Raw genomic sequence first — 20,976 nt, forward strand, 5'->3', positions numbered from 1 at the left:
GAGCTTGAACTTAAAGTTCATTTTTTCAATCAGTGGAAGCTGAGTCCTGGCCATAAGATGTTAAAAGACTGCAGCCCTCTCCAATGCCTTCCATCCATTGATATAACTGGGGGGGGGGGCACAGCGTTTAGTGGCTCCATGAGCCAGGAGGCCACATTTCAAACCTCATGACACTGGAAGGGTTTATCAGTCACTAGATGAAATTCCAAAGTGATGTGACCCACACCTCGAAATAACAGTGGCCCAGAAGCCAAAGAAAACCACAGCATAAGTTCCCATCAGACCCCCACGGTGAGCATTCTACAGTGGGAATAACTTTCCAAGCAGGCCCCCCCCCCTTTCTGCTGATCCTGATACGGGGGTAGGTCAAACAAAGCAGTGGAACCATGTCCCCCACCATTGGATCTGGAAACCCAACACTGAAGTAGAGACGCAGGAGATAAGGGGTACCCAAAGTAGCATTGGGAGTCTCCAGTGTCAGGACACTGGTCCTTTCACACCATCACAGGTACGTGCCTTGTTTTGAAACCGTGAAGTGACGGGCATGCAGAAGGCATCAAAACTGTGCTCTGAGAGGCAGAGAAAGACTTCAAGACACAGTTCCCGTTTCCCCTCCACCATTTAAGGCACAAAATGAGAGAACCCTCACACATACCTCTGTGATATGGATCACTAGTGTCTATTGGGGCCTGAGTTGATGCATTCACAGTTATCTCCTCCTCTGAGAATAACAGAATAGACTATGAAGGCTTGGTCCCCAGGTCTCCTGAAGACTGAGCACTTGGTTGCCCCCGCTTCGTATTTTGTGTTACTCTACAAGTGTGAATGTCAGCTACCCCATGCAGTATCACATCTATTTCCTCAAATAGGGGCAAGTCATCTTATTCGTCCCCAATTTTTTGTTTGCAGTTATAACCTTTCTGTACTTTGACCTAAGAGCCTTCATCTTGGTCCGGCACACATCTTGGCTCAGCACTCCACTTCTGTTCTCTGATGCCCTCGTGCCACCATTCCCTTTGCAACTTCCTCATACACGTCGAGATTCCTGTGGGACTGCCTAAGAGCCTATTGCACCCTGCGCTTCCCCCGTAGTGATACCAAGTCCAGCATCTCCTCTCGTCTCCACGACAATCCTCATACTCCTGGCATGTTCTTGGCTGTCCCGCACAAACTGTTAACTGTAAAGGTGGGTAGCCACTCCTTGAATTAGAGGTGGAGAATAAATTAGTTCCAACAATGAATCAGTACTCAGGAATCACCATGAACTATTTGCTATGGTAATCTCCAGATTTTGTCTATGTTACTGCAAGTCACACTGGCTGATAAATGTTAAATCATTAAATCAGAAAGTATTGTTCAGAAGCGCGCTAAAAGCCAAGGTTGAGCTTTCCATAAACGGTTTCAAACAGAAGCTGATGTACATGTCTAGTTCAAATGACAAGACTGTTGCGGGGGGGGGGGGGAGGAATTACACGAACAGGAAGTATTGCACATTTAGTGTCCAGACCAAAGCAACCTGATTGTATGCTATGTCATCTGAGAAGGCCTGGACTTTCGCTGGTATCAAATTAGTCTGGCATAGTTCCCGGGGCAAGAATGCCACTCGATTAGCAGATGTGGATGTGTGGACGAACACATTAAATCCGTCAGGGAGACGGTGCCGTGCCACGATTACTGGTACGTCTGACAGCACCCTATGTCTCTCATATATAAACTCATATCATATGGTTTGTGGTCCAAAACCGATATGCAACATACAATATTCACATATACCCAAAGCAGAAAAGTGCCAAATCAATTATTCATTTCCAAAGCTGTTGCCAAATTGTGTGCTGCCTGTTATAGTATCCAAAATACTTGTTTTACTGCTTCTCAGCTTTAAGATGTTCTGTTTTAACTTGCGTTTTGATGTAACTTTTATATTGAACATATTAAGAAATTGTCTTTTCTAAATACTTATTATAGCATAGATTTTATCTTCTGTGCTGAAGCTTTTAAATTCTTGTGTTTTACTTGGTCTGTGACAGTGTTCCCTCTAAGCTGCAGAGTCTTTTGAGCAAAAATTCTGCTTGTGAGCTACTGCATAAATTATTGTGCTCTGGGGTCATCCTTTCTAAGCTAAGACAAAAATGTGTGAGACAGGCTAAAAATCTGTGAGCTAGCTCACATTAACTCAGCTTAGAGGGAACACTGGTCTGTGACCGTATATAAACTGACAGACTGACTGACTGACCATCATTCATATATTAGAAGTCCCAAAGTACAAGTCCCTAAATATACAATTCTCACTGAAATAATTTCCCTGCTGAAATAATTTCTTCAGTCAAAATGTATTTTCCAAAGTTCCTTAATGAATGGACCAGTGATCATAGAATTGAAAGAGTTTCCAAAAGCCAGAGAAGGACATTTTTCTAGGTTATAATATTGTGTTTCAAATGGTTCTTTATCGAAACCGTATTGGCATTTAAGTGGGACAAAAAATACAACCAGCCACAGTAAACAAAGCATATAATTATGCACTACGTATGCAAGCATTTATAAGCATAGCTTATCTCAATCTCAACAATATTTCAAACAGACAATAGTTCATGCCAAAGGTGGGATCAATAGGTCCTTGGAGCATTCCAGTACTGTCTGCATTTAAATCCTCCAGCTAAAGCACAGGTGAGTAACATTTGCATATACTACAATGTAAGTGCTGACAGAATCAAATGAATGAGGCCAAAATCTATGTTTTGATTCATCCCATGAGGGCTATGCATCCTCAAATTATATATGAACCTAGCCTCTTATTTTGCAGTAGTATCTAAAATATTCTGAGATTGGAAGGGTCTATTATATAACAATACAGTACTATAAATGTCAAATCTTCCTCTGTGTGCTTAGCCATAATGGTCCATCATAGGAGCATGTGGCATTTTGTTATGTATTCTTGAGCAATGCTCAAGCACCCTAGTCCTCACAGCTCTGGTTGTCATACCTATGTACTTTAATCCACAGGAACAGTATGAAAGATATATAACATTCTTAGATGAACATGTTACGAAGAACATGTTCTTTAACTTATTTAACTTAACTGATCCACATATTCACTGCCCTCCACCATATATTCACAGGCTGTGCATTGTTTGCACTTAAAGAAGCCCTTCGAATTGCTGTCAATTTCCTCATTCTGTAGTATGTCCAATTTTACCAAAATATTTCTTTAAAAATTTCCCTTGTGAAAACCTATGTAGGGCAATGCTTTGCATTTAAGTAAATGTGAAATGATATGCCAGTGCCTAAAAATTAAACACAAAAAAGCCAAAAGACTGTCACAATCACTCTTCACTAAAACATATACAACAGTTTACTGTGCTTCGTTTACTGTGGCTGGTTGTTTTTTTGTCCCACTTTTCACTAAAAGTATACAACAAAGTCTTTATGTATCCCCTTATACAATATTGTAACGAACATATATAACTAGTAGTTCTTTATTCACGGTCATCCGACCAGTTTAATACAAACAAAAACATAAAAGAAAATCCATCACCTCTTACACAAAATTCCGGACTCCTACTATTACACATATTGTTAAAACTCATAACCAAGATTTACATTCTCTATTTCCCTCCTTTCCAACTGAGCTGCGTAACAGAAACGGGCAATCTTAGATGAAACATCAGAATGAGCGTCAGACAGGAGGAAGGCAATTTGCTCATCCTCCTGCCTGCCCGCCCAGGACCCAAGAATCTGAGAGATTAGTCTTGCCCTCAAGTCATTGTAATTAGGGCACTGCAAAACGATGTGGAGAGTTGTTTCAACCTCATTGCAATTGCAGGGGCACAATCTTTCCAGATATGGGTACCCAGCGTAACGTCCCAAAAGCACTGAAGAGAAAAGTGCGTTGAGTCGTGCTTTTGAGAAAGCTATCCGATATTTTAGGATAGTGATGTTGAAAAGATACCTGGCCGGGGACAGTACTTCGGCTTGCTTCCCTAAGAAAATGTGCGCAGAAAGACTAGCTCTAGCAGATCTCAGTTCAAGCTCTACCAACCTCAGGCACAGAAGTTATTTCGCATCCCTCAGTTCCATCATTGCTAGGGACTCGGGGGAGAGATCACAGAGTCTAAAATGATCTAGACACCTTTTCTCCCAAGTTCCCACTAAAGAGTCAAAAAAAATCAGATGGGGAAGACCACCTGGCTTTGAGAGAACCTTCAAGAAGTAACAAAAGGTGTTTAACCACATAGACGTCTCGATGCTTGGGACGTCAGATTCCAAGCTGATGGCAGAGTTTGGCACACAACTGGGAACAAACAGAAGCTTGCGCAGGAGTTTAGTTTGTACTATCTCCAATGGCTTGGTGGTTATATAAGGGGCAATTTCAGCACCATAGAGCAACTGGACCCTGGTCTTTGCAGTATGCAACCTTAATGCTGCAGGCAAGAATTTGGCCCCTTTGGAGATATAAAAATGGTAGATGGCATCAGCTGTTCTTTGCACAGATTGTGCAACATAATTCTTATGTGCCAAACGCTTTCCCTGATAATGAAAAATCACCCCCAGGTATTTAAAAATTTTTACTTGCTCAATGGGTTTACCATTTAGAAACCAGCAATGAGCCTTGAAATGTTTGGCGAAAACTAAAACCTTGGTTTTGTCTGGATTAATTTCCAACTTTTCCTGCAGACTGGTTTGGGTTAGATGGCGAAGGGCCATATATAACTATTACAACCCTGAATGCTCATATTGTCTTATAATAATATTATATGAGATATAATATGTACTCATATAATGTGTCATATATGGATTGAAGACCTCCATAATGAAGTTTAAAGTCCAAAGTCGTCTTTTAATAATAATCCAAGGGAACTAGGTAATTTTTTTTTTTAATTTTACAAACTTTTAAGTTAAGTTGTACAAACGGTGAGTGACTGTGGTATCAATAAATGTAAAATTTGAACATATAAGTCAATCACAATCGTTAATGTATCACGACAATGGTTGATATATAATTCAAAACAATATAAAAAATAACGATACAAGAAATATAATAACTGCAACAAAAATAGGAACAGAAGACACATAAAATGTTGGGTAACCAAAAAGAAAGGCAATTCCAAGAAAATGAGCTTAAAGTAATAAAAGGTCATTATATGTAGTACATTTGGTATAAGAATTAATATAACAAGGGTCACTATCCAATTTCTCCAGAACTGGTAACCAACTTGCAACATAATTAGAGTGAGCTTGGAGGGGATCTGACTGGTCAAGCGAAGCTTGGATTCTGTCCATTGCGATGTGTTCCCAAATTTTGAGCAACCAGGAATCAAGTGACAGATCGTTTGGGCTTTTCCAAGTCTGAGCTATCAGTGATTTGGCAGCAGACAGTAACTTAGTGATTAAGGATTTTTTGGAGGGGGTGATATGTAAACTTGGCCAGTGGTTAAGAAGAATTACCTCCAGGGTAACAGGGATTAAAACGTTTGTTAAAGATGAAACCTGAGCGCAAATTAGAGACCAAAAGGGCTTGAGTTTAGGGCAGTCCCACCAACAGTGAATGTAAGATGCTGTGTGGCCACAATTCCTCCAGCAAGCGGAGGATCCGTGGGGCAAAGCGTGAGAAAGCTGTTGGGGAGTGTAGTACCAGCGAGCAATTAGTTTGTAGTTTAACTGAGAGATGTTAATAACTTTAGATTGTAGTGTCTTGCTGGCCCAAATGGAATTCCACTGATCCGGAGAAAGCGTAACATTGCAATTTGTATGCCAGTGGGCGGTATATGAGGGAAGTTGATCTTCTATATCAGTAAGGAGAATCCGGTATAGCCGTGAAATAAGCCCTTTTGAGGTGTTATGCGTTTTAGGGAGGTGTAATATCAAGTGTTCAAAGTCTGTCGGGCGAGCGAGAGATAGGCGTATTTTGGGATCTTGGAGCAAGTGCTGGACTTGAAAGTATTCAAACCATGGAGAGGGTGATATCAGGTTTTGGTCTATTTTGGGTTTAGGCAGAATTTGTTTTGAAGTGGAAAGGAGGTCAAAGAGGTAAGTTTTGGAAGAGTTCCTCCAAGTTGTGAAAGTTGAGTGGTGTTGGGCTGGGGGGAACCATTTCTGGCCTAAGAAAGACAAAATGATAGCGTAACCAGGTGCTAGGTGGGGGCGAAGTGGGTCCCAAACTGAAAGAAGGGCCCTAAGAAAGGGATTCACGAAGTACCATAGTGGCCTCTCGGATCGCTTGAGCCAAAGTAGTTCAAAGTATTTAAGAGGAGTAAAATGGGCTTCTTCTATAAGCTTCCAAGAAGGAGCGGGGTGTTGATAGAGTAATTTGACCAGTTGAGATAAAATGGTTGCCTTGTAGTAACGAACAACGTCCGGTACAGCCAGTCCTCCTTTAGATTTAGATCTACAAATAGTGGATAACTTAATCCTAGCTTTCTTATAGCCCCAAATAAATGTTGTTAATATTCCTTTCCAAGATTTAAGAGTGGACAGGGGAATCTCAATGGGAAGAGCCCGGAACAGGAACAAAAGTTTCGGGAAGATAAAAGACTTGACAACCTGGATCCTCTCCAGCCAGGACAGATGCAATGTGTCCCATTGTTTCAGGGTCTTGGAGACCTCTAACATGGTAGAGGTATAATTCACCCGGAGTAAGTCTGAAAGCAAAAGCGGGATTTTGAGGCCTAGGTATGACCACGTATTTTTTGCCCAATGAAATGGAAAGTCAGAGACTATGGCTTTGATAGTCAGAGGGAGTATGTTGACCGGATAGAAGGTTGACTTAGATTTATTGACGCAGAGGCCTGATAGCTTAGCAAAGGCTGACAAAAGAGTAGAAACAGCCTGCAGGGATTGGAGAGGATTTGAGATGTAGAGAACGATGTCGTCAGCAAAAAGACTGATTTTGAAGGTAGTATCTTGTACTTCTATACCCTGGACTTCAGAGGATTGACGTATTTTGTTTGCCAAGGGTTCGATTGCCAGAGCAAAAAGCAACGGTGAAAGGGGACAGCCCTGGCGTGTACCTCTTTCTAAAAAAAAGGAAGGTGAGTGTTGGCCGTTAATATGGAGAATAGCGGAAGGGCAAGAGTAGGAAGAGTTTATTATGGACATAAATTTTGGTCCGAAGCCCATGGACTGAAGGACGCTATGTAGGAAACGGGGCTCGACCGTATCAAAGGCCTTTTCAATGTCCAAGGCAAGGATGCAGGATTTGTAAGACTGGTAGGAGCAATATTGAATCAGATTGATGGTTTGTCTTGTATTATCGGTAATGTCACAGTTCGGTATGAAGCCGGATTGATTGGGGTGGATGTAGGAGCTGATTATACGGTTCAACCTGGCCGTCAAAACTGAGGCGAAGATTTTGTAGTTGGTGTTGAGTAAAGAGGTAGGACGGTAGGATTTGGTGTCCAGAGGGTCCCTGTCTTTTTTAGGTATAAGAATTATTTTTGTCTGGGACCAGGAGGGAGGCATATGCCCTGAGTCCATGATGAAATTACAAATTGAAGTAAGGTGAGGTGTGAGAGAGGGGCTAAATTTTTTATAAAATTCTGAGGGTAGGCCATCCCTACCAGGAGTTTTGTTGGGCTTAGAGGCTTTTATTGCAGCAATTATTTCTAGGGGAGTGATTGGAGAATCTAAAAAAAGTTGGTGGTCGGGGGAAAGGTGACCAACAGTATGCTGCTCACGCAGAAAGTTGTCAATTAGAACAGAAGGAGGATTAGATGACGCGTATAATTGGCTATAATATTGGTGGAAAGTTTGTAAGATTTTGGAATTGGAAGAGTGCACACTTCTGCTTGAGTCTTTGATGGAATAGATCTGTCTTTCACTGATTTCCTTCCTGAGTTTCCAGGACAAAATTTTTAGAGCCCGGGGGTGGTTGTGCCAATATCGCTGTTTTAAAAACAATAAGTTTTTCTTAATGGTAGAAGTTTCCATTAAATCTAACTTTTTCCTTTCAAGTAGGAGTTTATGAAAGATTTTTTTTTGAGCCGGTAAGTTTATGTTTCTGTTCTAGATTTTGGATGTTATCAAGGATTGATTGTCTAAGTTTAAGTCTTCTCCTCTTGCAGGCGGAGTTCAAAGATATACATTTGCCCCGGATGACCGCCTTCATAGCGTCCCAGACAATTTCTTGGGAGACACCACAGTCCATATTGTTCTCAAAATAAGGTTTTAATTCCTGGTCAATTTGGGTGCAAGTGTCTTCATTCAGCAAGAGCTGTTTATTTAGGAACCAATCGTGGGTGGGTTTCTCTAAGGGGGTCAAATTTAAGGTGCATTCCACCCAAGCGTGATCGGATAAGGTCCTAAGACCAATATCGGCTTGGGATGTTTGATTTATTAACGATGGAGAAAAAAGAAAATAATCGATTCTAGTAAAGATGTTGTGAACAACGGAAAAATAGGTGTAATCTTTAACACCGGGGTTTTTGACTCTCCAGATGTCACATAGGTCATAGTTTTGTAGAGTAGGATATAGGGGGGGTGAGGAGACAGTCACTGGAGGGCTTGTTTTATATGACCTGTCCCATAGGGGGTCGATGATGTAATTGAAGTCTCCACCAATTATGACTGCACCATCTTGAAAAAGAGCTAATTTAGCTAGCGTTTCATTAATAAAAGTTAGTTGGGCAGTATTGGGTGCATAAAGAGAGACTAGAGTAACTGGGGAATCGTTAAGGATACCTTTTAAAAAGATGTACCTGCCCTGGGGATCAATTTCTTGAGCTCTCAACACAAACCGAATACGTTTAGAAAGTAAAATAGCCACTCCACGTGATTTGGACGACCCAGCGGCAGCATATTGCGAGTGGAACCACCTGGAACGTAGAATAGTAGAGTTTGGAGACTTAATGTGAGTTTCCTGCAAGAAGAGGAGGTCTGGGCGTAGTTTAGACAGGGCTGAGGAAAGTTTTTTGGCCTTGATGACGTTATTAAGGCCCCTGCAGTTAAATGAAATCAGTTTAAGTTCAGCCATTGTAACAACATATTGTACAGCAATATAAACAGTAAACCAATACAAAACAGGAAGTTTAATGGAACTCTGGTTGACCTGTCTCCCCAAAGTATAATGGGCTGCGAAAGGGCAAAAGCCAACAATAATAACTGGGAGTGGAGAAGGTCAACAACATAGTTGTGACAAATAGCAGTTAGAGTGGAGGTTGAGTCCAAGAGTATCAAGGTACAACAGAACCTTTGCATAACGATTAGTATACTTAAAGGGCTCCAGGTGCTGAAAAATAAAACTGCAACCTGAGAATAAAATTGGGTTAAAAACATAACGATGGAAAAATACCAAGCACTCCACGAAACTGGTAAAGAAGCTAGGAACCAGAGAGTTAAGAACATATATCGTTCTATGAACCTCCTGACGAGGTTGAGGAAATGAGTAATGCCAAAGGGGTTGACTAAAACAAGAGGAGGCAACCACAACATAGGCATGGTCAAAAGAAGGTCTTCTTCCCTATAAAAACAAAACAATAACAATTTATACAACACAAATACAACACAACTATTCATTGCCTCTAATGAGAAACAATAGAACTGGGTGTATAAATCTAAGAACTTGTCAAGAGAGAGAGGGCGAGAAGGAAGAAGCTTCCCGACTGTCCCGAAAAAAGAACATATTAGTAGATAAACTGAGCCGAACCCTGATATACTAAGATAGTTGAATGTAAACACATATGGAAAATACAGTAAAAATCACAATAGAACTAAACTGTAAGGCCAGCAACTTGGCCTACTGGGCATGGGATAGAGTGCATACATAGCTTCCATGTCAGCGTCTCTTCCTTTGCCTGGAGGAAAGAGAAGGATTAAGTAGGCGAAGTGAAGCAGGTGGAGTTGAGTCTGTGGCTTGAGGAATGTCTATTTTGAGTTGCTTGAGAAGCTCGCAGCCAGAGTCAAAGTCTGAAGCAGATAGATGCAAACCTTGGTGGACCAGGGTGATTTGGGTAGGTGAAGACCATTGGAAACGGATTTTATGGTCTGCAAGAGCACTTAGGATAGGTTTCATTTCTTTCCTGTATGCCAACGTTTCTGGAGACAAGTCAGCAAGTACCAGAATTTTTTTCCCTTTGTAGAGTAAGTTGTCTTCAGAACGAGCCTTGCGGTTGATTGTAGATCTGGTTCTAGAGTCTGGGACAACTATTAGTATATCACGGGGGTAGTCCTTAGAGTTTGGTTGCAGAGTGCCCAAGTGGAAGGCCGAGTCAATGAGCGGGGCTACTCCATCTTGCAAGTTGAGAGCTGTAGCTAACCAGTTTGCTATAAAAGTTCTCAGTTTTTGGTTTTCCTCTTCTTGTTCAGGCACCCCCCTCAGTTTCATATTCGAGGCTCTAAGTTTGTTATCAAGGGAAAGGACTTTCTCCTGCAGCCATGAGTTTGAGTGCTGGAGGGCTTCTATAGTCTCTAGTGCATTAGACGCCATTTCATAAGCTGAATCAGCCGTTTGAGAGACTGCTGAAATTGAGTCATTCAACTTAGTTAGTTCTGCCTGGATGGGGGCAATGGCCTTGGAGATTTTGTCTCCCAGAGTCCTGGAAGATCTGCGTGGTCAGGAGCTGGCTTTCAGGCAGAGCGGGAAAAGCCTCTGCTGCCATTACAGGGAGCGTTGCAGGCCGGGGGGAAGGGCTGAGCGCGTCCGCGTCTGAGCTTATCGGCTGGAAGGTGAGATTTTTTGAGACTTTGTGGAGGCTCTGGCCAGTGCTTTGAGACCTCCTGTGTATTTTCTGCCCATGCCCAGGCGAAAAGAACGTTAGCGAAGGGAACGGGGTCGCGTTGTGGGGACAAGTCGGTAGGAGCGAGTTCTTCAGGCGTCCGCCATACTCCGCGACGCCCCGCCCTTGATCGACTGGGTGGTCTGTGCATAGTTAAGTTGGCTGAGCTGCATCGGCAATGTAGCCCTGCTTGGCTGTAGGTACTGTAGGTACTAGCTGTGAGTAATAAGTCCCTCGACATTTTCTTTCCCTCGCCACCGCCTCCACCTTCTTCCTCTTGCTCTTCAACGTCCTCCCGGTCTTTCTGCCCTAGGTAAGGTTGTTGCAAGGGATGGTGAGTGGATGTTGCAGTCAAAGGCTCTGGTAGTTTTGGGCCCTTTGGACCTGTTCAACTGCTGAGGAGAGGAAACTTCTGTTTGGATCCAGAGGAGGATCTAAATTGGCCATGTTGAGATCTTGGGGACCAGGGTTGCTCTGGAAAGGATTTGGTATAGGGTTTCCTGGTCCATGATTTTGACCACGTTTTTTGTTTGGAAGAATGAGATAAGGAGGAGACGCCAAGGTTCTTGAAGGTTCTTATACTCCTATCTAGGTCTTGGTGGGCATTGTCACTCATCGAGCTAAACAGGCCATCCCCTTCAAAGAGAAGATCTTCTATCCAGGATCTGATGTCTTGAGGTAGCGCTGTGGCTTGGAGCCATGAGTGATGATGAAGGTTGTCTGCAGTGGTTAGTATTTTGGAAAAAATGTTAAGGAGTGTTTGGCTGTATTCACTTGGTGCTAGGCTATTAGCATCCCTTTCTTCTGGATCCATCTAAATTCTTGGTGTTTGTCTTCTGGTAGGGAGGTCTTTATATCTGAGAGTCTTTCCCAGAGAGAATATTGTTAATGGCCCATGCGGGTAGCATAATGAGTTGTTTTTATGCCCAAAGCTCCTGCCAAATTGAATTTGCGGCTCAGAGAATCAAGTTTCTTCCCCTCTCTGTCTGATGGAGTGGAATGAGTTTTCTTACTTTTAGGCTTGGGATGATTATACTGGAAACCAGCGTCCGATTCCTGGATACATGTGGTCGGTTTGGCGTGAGAAGACCAGGCAGCTTCAGCCAGGTGGCTTTGGCTGTCTGCAGGAGGACCAACATCATAGGAAGGGCCATGTTGTACTACCGTGTTTCCCCTAAAATAAGACACTGTCTTATATTTATTTTTTCTCAAGAAGACACACTAGGGCTTATTTTCAGGGGATGTCTTATTTTTTATTAAGTATGATACAACAATCTACATTTATTCAAATACAGTTAAGTCATCTTCTGGAACATTGTCATAACTCTCCAGACCCGGAATTCCATCCTGAATTTTTTGCGACTCCATTTCCTTTAGAACCATTGGCCCCAATCTTTCATGTCTATCAATAGAGCTCTCATTAAATGAGCAGCTCTTATCCATGTAACCTACTCAGAGTGCATTGGTAACAACACTGTCAGTGATTTTATTCCATGAATTCTTCACCCAAATCACGACCTCTTGCAGGCTAGGCTTCACAAAGTTTCCACGCTGATTTCTTGTCATTCTATTTTCAATGTCATTGATTTCCATACGCAAATGGTCTTTGAATAGCTTGTTTATTGCAATATCAAGAGTCTGCAGATAGGCAGTCATTCCTGCAGGAATCATTATTTGATCTATTTTTCTGTCTGCAAGGAAGTTCTTCATGTCTTTAGCAAGGTGAGTGCTGGCGAATCCCAGACTAGCAGACCTCTTTGGCCACCTCGCAAAACAAGTGGCAGCATTAAATCAAGCCACTTCCTTATAACTGCTTGTGTGCACCAGGCTTTTTCTGTTTCAAGAACATAAATGCCAGAAATACGTTCAATCCAGTGGTGGGATTCAAATAAATTAACAACAGGTTCTATGTCCTAATGACCATTTTAACTATACCAAAAGGTAGTTTAATAATTCACACATTAAATACTGCAATAAGAACAGTAAAAGAGGTAAAGACAACTAGATTATGTTTAAAGAAAGATTTATAATATTAAATACCTGACAGTTATTGAAGATATTTCCATATTGCTGTTTGATTGGCATCCTCACTTGCAATTTTCTTTGCTTTTATCCGAGCATCATCAGCTGTGTGATTTACCCTTAACCATCTTTGCACTGTAGGAGTAGGATTCCATTCCTTCAGCGGTAGGCCGATTAGACTGATAATCATTATGTTTGATATATTGGAAACAGTTAGCTGACTTCTCTTCTCAGAACATATAATGTTCATCTTTGAAAAAACCCTTTCTGCTTCTGCTGATCTTACAGCAATTGTTCTGACAATATTTTTAGCTCTTTGAACACTTTTAGGAATTGAATAGTTCTGGTAGTTTTTTAAAACATTTCCCACAAAATCTCGATACTCATTAATAGCAATTTGGTAATTGAAAAATGTATTAAATACATGCAATTGCTCTTCAGCTGCTTTCCATGGAACTATAACTTCTTCAATATTCCAGTAATCTGGCTCCAAAAAAGTGAGAAATTGTAATGTATTACTATCATCAAATTGGCTACAACTTGCTTTTAAATGTCCATAATGTCAAGTCTGATGTTTCAATAACGAGACCTTCTTGATAAAAAGTTTCTAGTTTATTGTAACATGTGGCAACACTGTAAAAGCAGATTGAGAGACTGGCGAGCATGCACAAAGAGCAAACATTTAAGGCATACATCAAAAGGATTCCTGAAGGTGGGGACACTCTATGCAGGGCACATTCACACATTGTTATTGTTTTATCGTTCTCAAGCACCGGTTGGCCTTGGGCGCTTCCTTAGCACCAGCTATCTCTGAGAAGGCACCACAATCTTGTTCCCATATTCTCGTTTCCAAGCATTGCTACATAACAAAGGAGAGGAGGGGGGGAGGGAGAGTTTAGCTAGCAGCATCTGAATGAAAAATGGCTTTTACCCAGGATCCTTTTCCTGAACCACTGTTTGGGACTAAACTACTCAAGCATTATAGCAGACTTGACACATAATCCATTAATCTTTTTTTCAAATTAGTTACAATGCCTTTTAAAAGTGTTTCCCAAGGAAGGCCAACAAATCGATGATTTTCTACAAAATCTATATTTTTGTAGCTTTCTGAAGTAATTAATTCATTAACTTTTTTTTCATATGGACCCTTTTCTTTTTCAAGCATTTCAAATGCTTTAATAGATCGTATCACAAGTTTTTCAGCCTTTATTATGTCTGTATTTCTTGCTTGCAGTGCATTGGAAAGCAGAGAAATTTCGTTTAAAATATCAATCATCAATGCCAAATCAGTAAGAAAAAAAATATTTTTAAGACGGGTAGCCATACCCAAGTACTTTGCATTTGAAGAAAAATAGTGATATAGCGCAGGATAAGCGCACCATACAGCCAGGGTTGACCTTAAACTACAGGCAGCCCATCTTGGTCCTAAAACTCTACCAATCTTTATAATTTCAATTCCAAGTTGTTCGGATATTTTGGTAAGTTCAATCTGGTTCTTATTGGATTGATGAAAAATAGTATATATCTTATCAAGGAATATTTTGAAATGATTTACTTGCTTTATTCCATAACTGAAGAACATATTGTCTCTGCATCTTGTTTTTCCAATTCAACTAGCTCAACAAAAATTGTTGGAGATGAAACTTTTAAGAAAAGTATAATAACTGGTTTGCAAGATATCGTTGAAGCTTCGTCAATAATCAAACATATTTTCTTATCATATTCAGTAATTTTAGAAAATATTTCTTTTTTAATTTCCTTTGCAATAAAATCAACTATTTTCACAGCAGTTTTACGTGAATGCAATCCTATTCCCATATCTAATCCATTTTTCATTTGCAGTTCAATCTCATCTTCTATGTCTGAAAATGGCTTACATCTTTTTGTCAGGCTGTAAACTGTATTAAATACTCTACAAGTAGCACTGAAATATTTTTTATTCATTGTATCTACTATGTTTGTTATAGTATCCTGCTCACGAATTTTGAAGTTGTCTTTACAAATGTTATGAGCCTTTGATGAAAAATGATCTTTCATTTTTTTCCTTAAAGAAGCTTGTTGTACCACTCTGTTTTTCCCTGATGGCTCAATCTGAAAACCTTTCCACTCTTTTGATGCATGAACACTTTTCTCTTTTATGAAATCATATTTTGCACAATATTCACAACCTAACTTTTTGTTAGAAATTCCCAGTCCTTCATATTTTTCTTTAAAATTTTTATATTGTTGCACTGACCAGCATTCAGGAAGACTATTTACAATATTGGAGTTGTTGTTATTTTCTATTTCAATTGACGTGCTGCTTTCTTCAGACTGGATTGGTTGTGGTAGTGACTGTGTTGAACCTTCCAAGGCCAATTCTGATACAACAAAAGAATCTGGCTTTGTTTTCTTATTGAAAAAATCTGTCAAACTGTGTTTCCTTTTCATCTTTAGTTTCAAGGGCTAAAATATAATAATGACTGTGACGGAACCGGCCCGATTCTGCCTTCAGACCCGGTCCCGTCAACTCCCTATTGAGTCACCAACTCCTGGAGGGAGTTATTTCTCCTCCTGCCACTTGGGCTTGCTGCCACCACCTGCTCAGTCTAGGGGTTCAGATTGAGAGGAACAGGACTCCCAATCCCCCTCTCCAGCTATGAGGCCAGGCCTCAGGGCCCTCTGCCACCCAGTACTTGGGTATCACAGAGACCACAGCACTTCTTCGGGGAACCCCTGGAGGATTGGTACCTTATCCTACTGCATGCCTTCCCCCTTCCCCGGGGCCCCCTTCTTAAAGCAGCGTGGTCTAAGGCGGTTGGGGATCTATGTGGTACAGAGATTGACTGCCAGCATTCAAAACAGCAAAAATATTTAATTAAAAGAGAAAAAGAAAAGAAGAACAAAACAAAACCAGTTGCATGTAAAAGGTTACACAGCACAGCACCCGCACAGCAAACAGCATGACAAAGAAAAGGAGGTTATAAACGCATCGTATTGTCCCTGGTCTAAACTTGCCCTGCCTTGAAAATGACTTACTTGGTCTGACTGCCTGGGGGCCTTCTTTTCCTGAGTAGGCCTATATTACAGTCAGGAGCCGCCATGCTCCCAACCTCCTCCTTTTAGCGCCAGTTGAGGACTGCCTTCTCTTCCTGCCGCTCTAGGAGGCTTTTCCCCCTAGAGTTGCTGGTTTGGCTCTGGAAGGGAGGGGGGGTTGGAGGGAGGCTAGGCCAAAGCCTGCTTATCAGTTTCATGTTCCCTCCCAACTAAGATGGCGTTTCTCCACAATGACATTTACTTACATGTTCATACTGCGCCATTTTGATGCCCCCCTCCCTCCTCCACCACTGCAGGCTAATTATGGCTCCTCTCCTCTCTGGCCGGCCCAGCAACCGAGTCCAGCCATACTGGCTCCTCTGAGTCATCTCTCAGTCTCTCCCCAACAGCTGCCTGGCAGCCCCTGAGCTACTCATCCTCGGCAAGCTAGCAGCAGCCTCCCTCCCCACATAACTGCGCCATTTTGATGCCCCTGGCGGGCCCGCCCGGCCCCTCACTTGCCACATTAAACACTGCAGTGACAGGCTCAGCACAGCAGAATAACTCACCCAGATGCCGACGGCCGGTGACCCAGTACTGTCCGTACTCCCGTCGCTGCCACGTGATGGCTGATGGTGGCTCCGCGGCCTCCGCCTCTGAGTCCTCTCTCCTCTGCACAGACGTTCAGAACACGTGTGCAGGAGGAGCCAATCCTTGCCAACAACAAGGGAGGCAGAGTGGGGCTTACACAGGCTGACTGACAGCTGGCCAGCCCAGCAGAGCCCAGCATAGCAGAGCCAGGCAAGCAGGCAGCCATTATATTAATTTATAATCATTGTCCAGACCAGGGCAAGCTGCGGTGGACAAAAAAAGTAATAAAAATTAACAGCAGGCGCCTGGCCAACAAACGGTTCTGCCGAACCAATAGCACATTAGGTATCGGTTTGGCAGAACTGGTGCGAACCGGCTGAATCCCACCACTGGTTCAATCTTATCTTTCTTGCCCTTAGTGATGCTAAGAGGTGTAGCTTTCTTTCCATCCAGACAAATGGCCAAAATACAGGTAACACGTGAACTTTCGTAACCAGTGGAGGGAATGTAGATTGAGGAGGCACCCCTCTGTTCAATTGTTGTTTGGGCTCCTTGACCCATAAACACTGCAGTTTCATCCATAGCAATCATGTTGCAAGGTTGATATTTAGAAAAGTCGATGCCATCAACAAAGGACTTGAATGCAAGTGCTTGCTTAATAACTTCTGCATCTTCCAACTTAAACAGTGTTGTTGATTTTCTTAGAGACAGTTCATATCGCTGAAGGAAGCCATCCAGCCAGTGTTGTGATGCTTTGAATTCTGGGGATATTTCGAACTTTAGTGCCATTGCAAGGGCAAATGCTTGAATGTCAGCTCTGCGCACAACCAAAGCCTTTGCTCTCCTGTCAGCAATCCATTCACAGATTATGTTTTCCAACTCAGGAAATAAAGGTTGCTGACCTGAACCACACTTGTGTTTCTTAGCATTTCCTCTGTCCACATGTAGACTGAGGTTATCGTATTCTGCCCGCCATTTTCGGACCATTCAGATATCCAACTTATCTTTGCAGAAAGCCGTGAGATTCTTGCCCTGGGAGTCCTCAACAATTCCTTTCTTGTACTCAACAGAATAGCTCTTTCTTTTTGCACTCATCTTGTCTAGGGGTACAGATACTCAGGAAAAGCAGAGATAGGCCATCAAAGCAGATGTGTAAGGGTTGAATTATTTTTTTTGGGATCCAGCAAGCACTGAGTCCAATCTGCACAGTGGAGCAGGGATGATCTCTCTGGACTCAGTAGCAGACTGCTTGCTGAAGCTTTTCCCCTATCCCCTGGTGTTTGTGGTGGGGGGTGAGAGAGGCCCACAGACTGTTGTTGATCGGTGCTGGGGAGCAGCAGCTTTACTGGTGTTTCTGTAGGGTGAGGAGAGGCCCACAGACTATTGCTGGACTGGTGCTGGGTAAAATAGCAGCCACAGCTTTTCTTCTTCCCCCTGGGGACACACAATATGGTTAAAAAGCAGAGCGTCCTGCTCCTCATTTCACTAAGGAGACTTTCACTGTAGAGACCTCCAGTCTCTATGTCTCCATCTCCACCTGAAGCCTCAGCGTGTATAGGATGGCCAGGACCTGACAGGGGGAGCCGACTTTGTTGGTGGGGCTGGTGCTAGTGATGTTTGAACTCCTTTCCCCTAGCCGTTCGCGCGTGTGCAATAGGATGCCTGCGACCGCAGTTACCACACGTGCACCCGCGCATGCGCTAACGGCTAGGAGAAAGGTGTGATGTGGTTGCCACCTGCGCAAGTGCGAACGGCTCGGAGAAAGGAGTTGTAGCAGATAAAAGGTATTTCAGTCTTCCTTACCACTCTGCGCCGAAATGCATGGCGTGGCTATGCAGATACGCTGCATAGCCACGCCCATCACTAGGTCTTATTATCGGGGTAGGGCTTATATTTAACAAATGCATAGAAATCCTGCTAGGGCTTATTTTTGGGGTAGGTCTTATTTTCAGGGAAACAGGGTATTTCGAACACTGTGTCTGTTACAGTAAGTTGTGATTGAGAGACCAGTAATGACAAGGCCTGTGCCATATGTTTAATGAAGTTGCCATATGCTCGCAGGTCTTCTGAGGGCAAGATGGGAGAATCTTCCAGTAGGTGCTATGGTGGGGATGGTTCCATGTCAGTATTGGAATGTGTGAACAAATGCCATTTTGGCTGGTCTTTTACTGGGACTTGGCTGAAGGAGTCTATTAAACTCTGGAAGCAGGCTTTGGGGCCTAGTCTCCTCCTCCCCCTCTCCCCTCCTGTTTGACAGCAGGAATTCTGAGGAGGCCTCCTAGAGAGACGGGAAGTCTTTCAAGCTGGTCTCCCAGAAGGCTGCAGGAGGGAAGACCAGTTCCTGGGCAGGAACTGGGTTTTATATTGGAGATTTTGGGCGGGAAGCCTTCAGTTTGAGTTCAGTCAGTTCAGTTGGTGAGTCTGTTCTGGAAGGGTATGGTCAGGGCAAGTATTAAAATAGGGAGAGGAGTGTTTTTTCCATAGTATGATTTGTTGCTTCTGTTCATTTTTTTAAAAATGCCTGTAAATAGTTATATAATGTAAATAAATATTTGTTTGTTATAATCTTGAGTCCCTCTGTGTCACATAGTTTCCCCAACCACCTTAGACTACGCTACTGTAAGAGAGGAGTCCAGGAAAGGGGGAAGGCATGCCGTTAGCAAGGTGCCAATACTCCAGGGGTCTCCCATAGAAGGACTTTGGTCTCTGTGATAACCAGGTGCTGGGTTGGCAGAGGACCTTAAGGCCAGACCTCAGAACTGGAAAAGGGGATTGGGAGTCCTGTTCCTCTCAGTCAGGAACCCCTAAACTGAGCAGGTGGTGGTAGCACGCCCAAGTGGCAGGAAGAAGATTAGCTTCCTCCAGGAGTTGCCAACCAAAAAGGGAGGTGACAGGACTGGGTCTGAAGGTTGAATTGGGCCAGTTCTGTCACAGGATGTTTGGAGCAGGATGCGTCAGACTCGGAGTCAGAGTGCCGATGAAACCGCTTCTCCTTCGGAAAGGTCCAGAGGGGGTCGGGGGGGGGGGTTGCAGCTTAGGCTGTGGTTTTTTCAGTGCCAGGATCCCTGGGGCTGGTCTCTTTGCAGGTTTTTCAGTGCCAAAGGCTCCAGAGTCTAGTGGCAGTCCCTATGGCAAGAACACTGACATCATGGAGCATGTATCCCAGTCTGGTGGATGGCATCCACGGGAATGAGGGCATGGGGTAAGCTCTGTACATGTAGGGCCAATGAGGTTGCTCCTGGTGCGGGGGAGGTGGTGGTCTCCAGTCATCAGGTAGTTTTGGTATTGAACAGTCCAGTGGTGGGATGGTCTGTCCTTCAGGGGTTGTCGACTGTTCCACCTGCATGGGAACTGGTTAGTCCTGAGGGTTGCTCTCCGCTCCTGAAGAGGGGGAGTGTGAGGTCTGTTGAGTAAGGTCAATCTCAAAGTCGGAGAGTGCAGTGTCCTGTGTTTAATCCTTCGATCCTGTGAGTTGAATGAGTTGGATAGATGGGATGATGCCTGGCTCTGGAACGTATCATGGGGTAGCTAGTTTATTGAGTTGACAGTGAGGACTTTTGTTGGAGTCCTTCTTGTGCCACTTTTCCTTGTCTTTCTTCTGCTCTTTAGCCTCCCTGCTTTTCTTTGCAGGAGTGGAGATGTCCAGATCGGATGCTGGGGTTGGGCATTTTGACATTGACTGGTCAGCGTTGGACCAAGTGATGGCCATTAGAGAGGGTGTCAATGTGGAAGGGGTCAACATAGAAGTGAGGCCCGAGTTGGCCTGCAATGTAGCCATGTTGGGAGAAGTGAGTGCGGCTTCCAAGAGGGCTTCTTTGAAGCCTAGCAGCGGTGTTTTTCTGGGTTTGTTTGGAGAACTTTGAACAGTGTGGGCAGGTCTCTGGGTGGTGTGACTCCTCAAGGCACAGGAGACAAAGGTTGTGGCCATTGGGTGGGGGAAGCTTGCTGTCACACCACTTGCAGAGCATGAAAAAGTCCCAAGGTTTTTCCATGAAGTGGATGAGGCTTTTTGCTCAAGGGGGGGGGGGGTTCTCTCCGGAGAAGGGAGGGAGTGGAGAAGAACTCACCTTGAGGTTGATTATAATCTTTTTCTTCTCCACAGAACAAAGTCCAGGCAAAGTTGGTAACAAAGATGAAGGTAAGTACCAATGAGGGAAGGAAAGGAGAACCGATCCACATGGTGGTCAGAAAGGAACCAACGGGATCCTCATGCCTGTCCCAATGGGCATGCGCAGTGGCACCCCTGCACATGGAGGCATGGAAGATATTTAGACAAGTGGCTGAATAAAGGCTGCCCCTGCCTTCTGCTCTGGTATTCCAAGGAAATCACCCTCCAAATACTTGCTAGAGTCAACCGTGCTTAGCTTTTGAGTTCTGGTGAGATTGGGCTTGCCTGGGCTATCCAGGTCAGGGCAACGCATTCTAAAGCTTAAAGATAAATTGCAGAGATGAATGGTGTTAGAAACATTAGAGCCATCACTAGTATCCATATCTCTCTGCTGCTCGCCTTGAAGATTCCCACCCTGGGGCAGACTTATTCAGGATGTTTGATGGGAACTGATCCCTGCCCCCAAATGCTTGTTGATTCAAAGTGCTGACTTGGCCCCTTTCAGGGCACAGGTTCTGTGGTTTGACATGTTGC

The sequence above is a fragment of the Heteronotia binoei genome, chromosome 4, assembly GCF_032191835.1.
Source record: "Heteronotia binoei isolate CCM8104 ecotype False Entrance Well chromosome 4, APGP_CSIRO_Hbin_v1, whole genome shotgun sequence".
NCBI classification, from domain to species: Eukaryota; Metazoa; Chordata; class Lepidosauria; order Squamata; family Gekkonidae; genus Heteronotia; species Heteronotia binoei.